Genomic DNA, 9,791 nt, shown 5'->3' on the forward strand with positions numbered 1-9,791 from the left:
ATTGGAAGCTTTTAACACCCCAGACAGTACACAACCAACTAGGCGGTAGAACAGAAGCACTAAACATGTTATTAGGCCAATTAGCTGGGATGTCCCATGAAACCATGACCCTAAGCCTCCAAATCAAGAAACCAGATCCTATGAGGATTTTGGTTGTACATAAGCAGATACTCTTTGTGTGTGTGTGTGTGTGTGTGTATGTCATATAGATAGTTCTTAAAAGAGCATAAATCTCAAGGCAGACATTTTTTACCAGTTAAGATACACTGTTGCTTGGTTTTAAGAAGACTCCTGGAGATATTTTTGTGTAAGGTTTAAAGATTATCTCAGGGTAATATTTTCAGGAATTTATCCAGCCTCCATGGCTCCATAAAGTCTGGAGTCCATGAGAATCTGAAGTTCTGTTCTGCATTTCCCCCTTTTAATCAGGATTCTTCTATAGAATACTTGATCAAAATGTTCAGTAACAGTAGCCGGGCACCGTTCAGTTCTGGTCTCATGGCAAAGAGGCAGTTGCTCATGGAGGCAATTAGCCATGCATTCCATATCCTCCCCCTATTCCTGACTCTCCTTTTCCCTCTGTTGACCAGGAGAATAGGGAACAATTGTCATGACTTTAATGGTAGCTTGCAAGTTTTTAAGACCCCAGGCACTATGCTACAAACTAAGAGGTAGAACAGAAGCACTAAATATGTTATTAAGCCGACTAGCTGGAAAGTCCCGTGAAACCATGACCCTAAACTTCCAAGAATGGTTCCTTTTTTTTTTTTTGAGAGGGCATGTCATGACCAGACACTAGCTAAATCAGGACTGAATAGGTCTTTTTTTTTTTTTTCTATTGTACTTCAGATGAAGGTTTACAGAACACACTAGTTTCTCATTAAACAGTACACATATTGTTTTATGACATTGGTTAACAACCCCATGACATGTCAACACTCTCCCTTCTCTGTCTTGGTTTCCCTACTACCAGCTTTCATGTCGCCTCCTGCCTTCTAGTCCTTGCCCCAGGGCTGGTGTGCCCCTTTAGTCTCCTTTTGTTTTATGGGCCTGTCCAATCTTTGGCTGAAGGATGAACCTCAGGAGTGACTTCATTACTGAACTCACAGGATGTCTGGAGGCCATGCTGTCAAGGTTTCTCCAGTCTCTGTCAAGCCAGCAAGCCTGGTCTTTCTTTTTGAGTTAGAATTTTGTTCTACATTTTTCTCCAGCTCTGTCTGGGACCCTCTATTTTGATCCCTGTCAGAGCAGTCAGTGGTGGTAGCCGGGCACCATCTAGCTGTACTGAACTCAGTCTGGTGGAGACTGTGGCGATGTGGTCCATTAGTTCTTTGGACTAATCTTTTCCTTATATCTTTAGTTTTCTTCATTCTTCCTTGCTCCTGAAGGGGAGAGACCAGTGGAGTATCCTAGATGGCCACTCACAGGCTTCTAAGACCCCAGACACTACTCACCAAAGTAGAATATAGAACATTTTCTTTATAAACTGTGTTATGCCAATTGAGCTAGATGTTCCCCGAGACCACGGCCCCCACAGCCCTCAGCCCAGCAATTCGGTTCCTCAGGGAGTTTGGATATAACTATAGAGTGTCCATGACCTTGTCTTGTACAAGTTGCACTGTCTTCCCCAGTATTGTGTGCTGTCTTACCCTTCACCAAAGTTACCACTTATCTGTTGTCTATTTAGTCTTTTTCCATCCCCCACCCCTCTCCTCCCTTGTAACCATCAAAGATTGTTTCTTTTTGTGTGTAAACCTCTACATGAGTTTTTACAGTAGTGGTCTCGTACAATGGACTGAGTAAGTCTTATCCTTAAGGCCTATACAATTCTCTTTAAATCCTTCACAGCTGATGGTGAGGTGGCCGTTATCGTTCCCATTTTGCAGACTGACAATCCAGGCTACATTAACCTGCCCAAGGTTGTACATACTTCCTGTAACTTGGGCTCCAGCTCTGCTTGACCTGCTCACCTCCTGGGGCTGCCTCTGAAGACGGGAACTGAGGGAAGTACCACGGAACCTTTAAAGAAAGGGATATGAGTGTCACCTTCAAGGGAAACCCATAACTCCATAAGTCCTGTCACCAACACTTCGAACTCAACCCCCCACTCAGATCACCTCTCTTCTACTATTCTTCGTCTCCTCTCTCTGTTTCCCCAGTGACCAGTCTTGTCCTCCCCTTTTTGCCTAAATCACTTGCCAGTCATGGGAGTTTGAGCAGCGACAACGCTTCAGCTCTCTCAGGGGTTTTTTGAGGCTCAAATGAGTGGGCTGAAGTAAATGAGCCAGCCTTAACAGCCTCAAGTTGCTTCTTTCTCTTCCCTTGGCTAGTTGCCCAGTAGGTTCCTCGACCACCAGGTGGCACTAGGCACGCGTTCATTGTGTTCCCTAAGGTCTCTCTAAGTTCTTCTGCTTGTTTCCTGCAGCATTTTACTCAAGCGAAACAGATCCTTTATTTTATTTTTCCCAAATTTGGCCCAATTCAAGTTAGTTTGCCTCCCAGAAAGGCTGATTCTTCCTCTTAGCCTGTTCCAAGGCTGCCTTCTGATTTATGCAACTACTGAGCAGGCCCTGGCAGTGGTGTCACTAGGGTTGGCATCACCCAGTGTGGTAACTCATGGTGTCACACACCCCCCCATGGACTTTCTTCCATACCAGACCATACAGAATCCTTGTTGTTGTCATTCTTAGGTGCCGTTGAGCTGGTTCCTACTCATAGCAACCCTATGTACAACAGAACGAAACACTGCCCAGTCCTGGGCCATCCTCACAATCCTTGCTATGCTTGAGCCTGTTGTTGCAGCCCCTGTGTCAATCCATCTCACCGAGGGTCTTCCTCTTTTTCGCTGACCCTCTATTTTACCAAGCATGATATCCTTCTCCAGGGATTGATCCCTCCTGATAACATGTCCAAACTATGTGAGTCTTGCCATCCTTACTTCTAAGGAGCATTCTGGTTGTACTTCCAAGACGGATTTGTTTGTTCTTTTGTCAGTCTTCACCAACACCACAATTCAAAGGTGTCGGTTCTTCTTTGGTCATCCTTATTCATCGTCCAGCTTTTGCATGCACGTGAGGCAATTGAAAACACCATGGCTTGGGTCAGGGGCACCTTATTCCTCAAGGTGACATCTCTGCTTTTCAGCACTTTAAAGAGGTCTTTTGCAGCCAATTTGCCCAGAACAACGCATCTTTTGATTTCTTGACTGCTGTTTCCATGGGGGTTGATTGTGTATCCAAGTAAAAGAAAATCCTTGACAACTTCAATCTTTTCTCCGTTTATGATGCTGCTTATTGGTCCAGTTGTAAGGATTTTTGTTTTCTTTACATTGAGGCATAATCCGTACTGAAGGCTGTGGTCTTTGATCTTCGTCAGTGAGTGCTTCAAGTCCTCTTCACTTTCAGCGAGCAAGGTTGTGTCATCTGCATAGCCAGGCTGTTAGTGAGTCTTCCTCCAATCTTGATGCCCCGTTCTTCTTCATATACTCCAGCTTCTTGAATTATTTGATCAGCATACAGATTGAATAGGCATGGTGAATGGATACATCCCTGACGCACACCTTTCCTGACTTTAAGCCATGCTGTATCCCCTTGTTCTGTTCGAATGACTGCCTCTTGATCCATGTACAGATTCCTCATGAGCACGATTAAGTGTTCTGGAATTCCTATTCTTCGTAATGTTATCCATAATTTGTTATAATCCACACTGTCGAATGCCTTAACATAGTCAATAAAACATAGGTAAACATCTTTCTGGTATTCTCTGTTTTCAGCCAGAATCCATCTCGCATCAGCAATGATATCCCTGGTTCCATGTCCTCTTCTAAATCCAGCTTGAATTTCTGTCAGTTCCCTGCCAATGTACTGCTGCAACCGCTTTTGAATGATTTTCAGGAAAATTTTGCTTGCTTGTGATATCATGATATTGTTTGATAATTTCTGCGTTCGGTTGGATTACCTTTCTTGGGAATAGGCATAAATATGGATCTCTTCTGGTCAGTTTGCCAGGTAGGTGTCTTTGAAATTTCTTGGCATAGACAAGTGAGCACTTCTTATGCTGCATCTGTTTGTTGAAATACCTCAGTTGATAGTCTGTCAATTTTCAGAGCCTTGTTTTTCCCCAGTGCCTTCAGTGCAGCTTGGACTTCTTCAGTAGCATTGATTCCTGATCATATGTTACCTCCTGAAATGGCTGAATGGCAACCAATTCTTTTTTGGTATAGTGACTCTGTGTTCCTTCCATCTTCTTTTGATGCTGCCTGTATCACTTAATATTTTCCCCATAGAATCCTTCAATATTGCAACTCGAGGCTTGATTTTTTTCTTCAGTCCTTTCAGCTTGAGAAATGCTGAGCGTGTTCTTCCCTTTCGGTTTTCTATCTCCAGGTCTTTGCACATGTCATCATAATACTTTGTCTCCTCAAGCCGCCCTTTGAAATCTTCTGTTCAGCCCTTTTACTTCATCATTTTTTCCTTTTGCTTTAGCTACGTTCAAGAGCAAGTTTCAGAGTCTCTTTTGACATCCATTCAGGTTTTTTTTTTTCTTTCCTGTTTTTTTAATGGCCTCTTGCTTTCTTCATGTATGATGTCATTGATGTCATTCCACAACTCATCTAGTTCTTGGTCTTTAGTGTTCAATGCTTCAAATCAATTCTTGAGTTGGTGTCTAAATTCAAGCAGGATAGACTCAAGGTTGTACTTTGGCTCTCATGGACTTGTTCTAACTTTCTTCAGTTTCAACTTGAAATTGCAAAGGAGTAATTGATGGTCTGATTTGCAGTCAGCCCCTGGCCTTATTCTGACTGATGATATTGAGCTTTTCCATCATCTCTTTCCACAGATGTAGTTGATTTGATTCCTGTGTATTCCATCTGATGAGGTCTTTGTGTATAGTTACAATTTATGTTGATGGAAAAGGTATTTGCAATGAAGAAGTTGTTGGTCTTGCAAAATTCTATCATGTGCTCTCCGGTATCATTTCTATCACCAAGGCCATATTTTCCATCAACAAATCTTTCTTCTTTGTTTCCAACTTTCAAATTCCAGTCACCAGTAATTATCAGTGCATCCTGATTACATGTTCAATCAATTTCAGACTGCAGAAGTTGGTAAAAATCTTCAATTTCTTCATTTTTGGCCCTAGTGGTTGTGTGTAAATGTGAACAATAGTCGTATTAACTGGTCTTCCTTGTAGGTGTGTGGATACCATCCTGTCACTGACCGCATTGTACTTCAGGATAGATCTTGAAATGTTCTTTCAGAAGAAAAACGCAACACCATTCCTCTTCAAGTTGCCATTCCCGGCATAGTTGACCATATGATTGTCAGATTCAAAATGACCAGTACCAGTCCTTTTTAGTTCATTAATGCCTAGCATATCTATCTTTATGTGTTCCATTTCATTTCTGGCAAATTCCAATTTTCCTAGATTCATACTACATGCATTCCAGGTTCTTATTATTAATGGAAGTTTGCGACTGTTTCTTCTCATTTTAGGTCATGCCACATGAGCAAATGAAAATCCCAAAAGCTTGACTCCATCCACATCATTAAGGTCGACTCTACTTTGAGGCGGCAGCTCTTCCCCAGTTGTATTTTGAGTGTCTTCCAACCTGAGGGGCTCATCTTCTGGCACTGTATCAGACAATGTTCCACTGCTATTCATAAGGTTTTCACCGGTTAATTCTTTCCAGAAGTAGACCGCTGGGTCCTTCTTCCTAGTCTGTCTTAGCTAACCTTGAAGCTCAACTGAAACCTGTCTGTCATGGGTGACCCTGCTGGTATTTGAATACTAGTGGCATAGCTTCCAGCACCACAGCAATGCGCAAGCCCCCACAGTAAGACAAACTGACAGATGCTTGAAGGACAGGATCCTTAGTAATGTTTATTATCAATTTTAATATAGAATAATATATGATAAATATACTTGTAAGTTGCTTAAATGTAATTTTTTCAGATTACATGAATACCCCCCCCCAAAAAAACCAAACCCACTACCATCAAGTGAGTTCCAACTCATAGACCCTATAGGACAGAGTAGAGCTGCCCCATAGATTCTCCAAGGCTGTAAATCTTTATGGAAGCAGACTGCCAAGTCTTTCCTGGTGGAGCCACTGGTTTTCGAACCACCGACGTTTTGGTTAGCAGTCCGGCGCTTTAACCACTGCACCACCAGAGCTCCTAGTATATGAGTACCAACAACAAAATTGTTTTGTAAAAACCTTCTGCTTTGAATTACAACATTATTAATAACTGAGAGGAAGCCTTTTTAAAATTTTTTTCCTTCTTTTCTTTTAATATTACTTCATTCTAAAAAAAGTTTTGTTGATACAGGTTCACAAATACTAATTACCACAATGTTGTAGCTAAAACACTGGAAAATTTGACAAAATCAGCAACTATAGAAACATTGGCAGCAATGAAAACAACAGGGAGTGCTTGTAGCGCTTGCAGAGGAACCCTCTTGATTCGAAGCGTCGTTGTAATTGAGTAATAATGACAACTCTGACTGGAGCACATTAGAAGGTTTGAAAAATAAGTTAGCATAAAATTTTAGCCTTGTAGGTGTATTGATACATGTAAGCTGGGCTTATGAAAAATGTTTTTGCTGTTAATATGGATAGTTTCATAAAAAATAATAAATTTCTGCAGAAACACTGCACAAATTTTTTTCAGACAGTTATTTTGGTGTCACCCCCCTTTGACAGTACCATCTGGCATGGTCCACACCCTCTGCACCCCCTAGCGATGCCACTGGGCCCTGGGCTGATTGGGGCTGAACACTTGGTCCATTAACTTCAAATCTGTGTAGACTTCCTTCCACCCACTGATCTGCCCACCATTCACTCATCCATCTGCCAGTCCATTCATCTGTCCATACACATACTCATCCGTCTCCCTACCAGCCATTCCTCCATACGCCCAACAGATATGTAATGACCCCTGATTGTGTCTACTCCAGGCCTAATGCCCATCCTTCGAAAGACAAGGAGAAATGACACATGGTGTCTCCCCTCTGTAAACTATCATCTAGAGAGTCTCACCTTTTATTTTTCATGAACGAAGACTGTTGAATCTCCCTCCTTGCCCTCAGCTTCTAACAACAACTGTAGCAATGAGAAGCAGCAAATGCTATTTCCCAGGTGTGTAACTGATCTGCAAAAATGACTGAGACTGGAAGTATTAGGTCTTCTGTACAACAAATTCCTCCATTTGGGCAACACTCTGTCATTCATGAACTTCATTCAGGCAACAAATGTTTACTGTGTGCCTCCTATGTGTCAGGCATTGTGCTGAGTGTTGCAGACAGGAAGGTTAGAAAGGCACAGTCCTGATATTGAAGAAGCTTACAGTCTTTACCACAACACCTGGCAGTCACTTTTCCCCAAGCATCTCTTTCTGAGACTCACCAAAGTAGGGCCACTCACTTCCTCCCTGGGGTCACTCTGCTGTCTAGTATAACTTCGAATTCGAATGCATCTGGAGTATTTTGTTTTCCTGTTTAGGGGGCCCTTTCCTGTTTATCTTGCTTCCCCCCAGTGGCCAGCCCAGAGCCTGGGTCATGTCAGCAGCTCATGTGTATGGGATGAATGGACTAGTGAACAAATGCTGCACAGGCAGCAGGTGGGGTAGAGAGGGGTAAGTAAAATTATCAGCAGTGTGGTTAAGACTCTGGCACCTCTAGACTCACACTGCCTGAGTTTGAATCCTGTCTCCACCTTGTACTTGCTGAGTGATCTGAGGCAAGTGAAGCCACTTCTCTGTGCCTCAATTCTGCACCTATAAAATGGGGATAACAGCAGCCCCACTCCCAGGGCTGTTATGAGATTAAATGAGTTAATACATATAATTGCACTGTTTATATTATCACAGATCTTTTGTTTCATCATCCAGATGCTATTACAGTATCACTGCTCCTCCCTTCCACGGCTCAAGCCTCCCAGTTATTGACTAAAACCCTCCAGTGCTTCTGTCATCCACCACACCAGCACTCCATGCCCAAGGCGTGCAGGGAATACCAGGCACTTTCAGAGGGGAGCTTCTTGCTGAGCACCTCTGTGTGTGTTTCTACCATATAATTCTATTTTGAGAAAATTTTGAGGTTGAGTAGGGAAGTGTCCCTCAAAGACAAACAAATGAAACAGATTGCATGTAGCAAGAAAGCAGGGGGGTGGGGGGTGGACGTTAGGCCATATTCATTCAGATCCTGTGGGTCTGCATGGGGTGGAAACAGACCAAGAAACCCGAGGGCTTCTGCCCACCAGGTTTCTGTTCTCTTTCATTCTCAAAACACACACACACACAAAAACAACCCAAGACAAGACCCAAAGCTACTGAGTTTCACTCAGCTCAGGCAGTCAAACCTGAATTAAGTCAGCCGCTTCTGACCTGGTCCCTTCTCTTCAAGTATCTGCCAGAGGCAGCCCCTCCTGCTCACCCATCCTGCTGAAACCTTCAATCAGCACCTTTGGGCTCAGGGATGGTGCAGAGATTTATTGAGTCAGAAATGGCAGCAGTAGAACTGACTGGCTGCTTGTCAAGCTCAGCCCCATACCCTCTCTTTGCCCTTGACTTCTTGTCACAGTTTGGGGGTGCCAGAAGGATAGAGCTAGGTTTGGCTAGTCATGGCCCCACTGGGATTAAGAGATGGGTGACACATGTGTCTGTCGTTTCCTACTCATGTCATCCCCCTCAGCTGCCTTTGTGTTTGTTTTTTAATGTCACAGTTGTGATTCACTGAAATGGGGCTGTGGGTTGCAGACACCCTAAGGATTTGGCTAAAGCCTCACTGCCCTCATCTGTAAAATGGGTGAGTGGAATTATATTATATTTTAATTATATTATACATTGTTACGATCCTGAGTTGTCCTTGCCAAAGATGGGATGTCTTACCTTGACCTTTCTCTGATTAGAATTTACCTTGACTGGGCCTGAAGAATCATGGAAGTATGCTGGACAGCTTGAGAAAAGGGATGGGCTCTTATTCTTCCAGTCTTCCTGTCTCCTCCCTCATTGACCAAGGATGGAGCCTGAGTCTGAGGAAAGGGACCAACATAAAGGCCAAGGTTCCTGGTATCTCTGAAGGCCAGAGGACTCTCTGGCATTCACCCTTTTCTGTTAAAACATTCCTGAGTCTCCCAGCCTTCTGGCCCACGTCATTTCTGGTCCATCTTTCATCCTCTGCAGAATCTGGGCCATCAGGCCACCTCTCCTTCCTCTTTATTGTTCTTTTTTTTTTTTTTGTCACCATTTCCTTCTTGGAATTCAACCCTCCACTCTTACACCCTGAAATTTTCCTCATCTCCAAGTATCCCAGGGCTCTTTCTCCAACCATATTGTTTCTGAAATCTCCTCATGGCTGCGCACCTCCAGATGAAGTTGCTGCCACATTCTTTGTCCTCTCCTCAGCCCACTCCAGGTGGCCTCTCCCACTACCATGGCACAGCTCACTCCACAGTCACCAATGGCCTCTGTTGCTAGATCTAGGGACTTCTCTGTTTTTTACCTCACTGACATCTGTGCAGCCCATGACATTGATCACACTCTTTTTCTCCAGGCTGCCTTCCCATGATGCCCTTCTCCCTCCTGGTCTTCCTTCGTGTCTTTGAGGACTCCTTTTCAGTCTTCAGCTTTGCTGCCAGTATTGGGATCCATCCTTGGGATCCGTCCCAGACTCGTCTTTCTCTTCCCTCTTTAAACTCTCACCAGAATCTCATCCAGAACTTCTGCTGAGGGTTCCAATAAGTCTCCAGTCCAGACTTTTCTCCTGAGATCCAAACTCACATACCCAAC

The 9,791-nt window shown here is 43.5% G+C and overlaps 1 long non-coding RNA gene across 1 annotated transcript; it reads right to left on the reverse strand.

Moving 5' to 3' along the window:
• Positions 1-1,345: 1,345 nt before the first annotated feature.
• Positions 1,346-7,077, reverse strand: LOC126087262 (uncharacterized). Its single transcript, XR_007519698.1, has 3 exons — positions 7,043-7,077; positions 1,931-2,019; positions 1,346-1,382 (listed from the first exon to the last, which is right to left on the reverse strand). It is a non-coding gene; the product is annotated as an uncharacterized LOC126087262 (long non-coding RNA).
• Between the last annotated feature and the right edge of the window lie 2,714 nt (positions 7,078-9,791).

Source organism: Elephas maximus, chromosome 12 (assembly GCF_024166365.1).
Source record: "Elephas maximus indicus isolate mEleMax1 chromosome 12, mEleMax1 primary haplotype, whole genome shotgun sequence".
NCBI classification, from domain to species: domain Eukaryota; kingdom Metazoa; phylum Chordata; class Mammalia; order Proboscidea; family Elephantidae; genus Elephas; species Elephas maximus.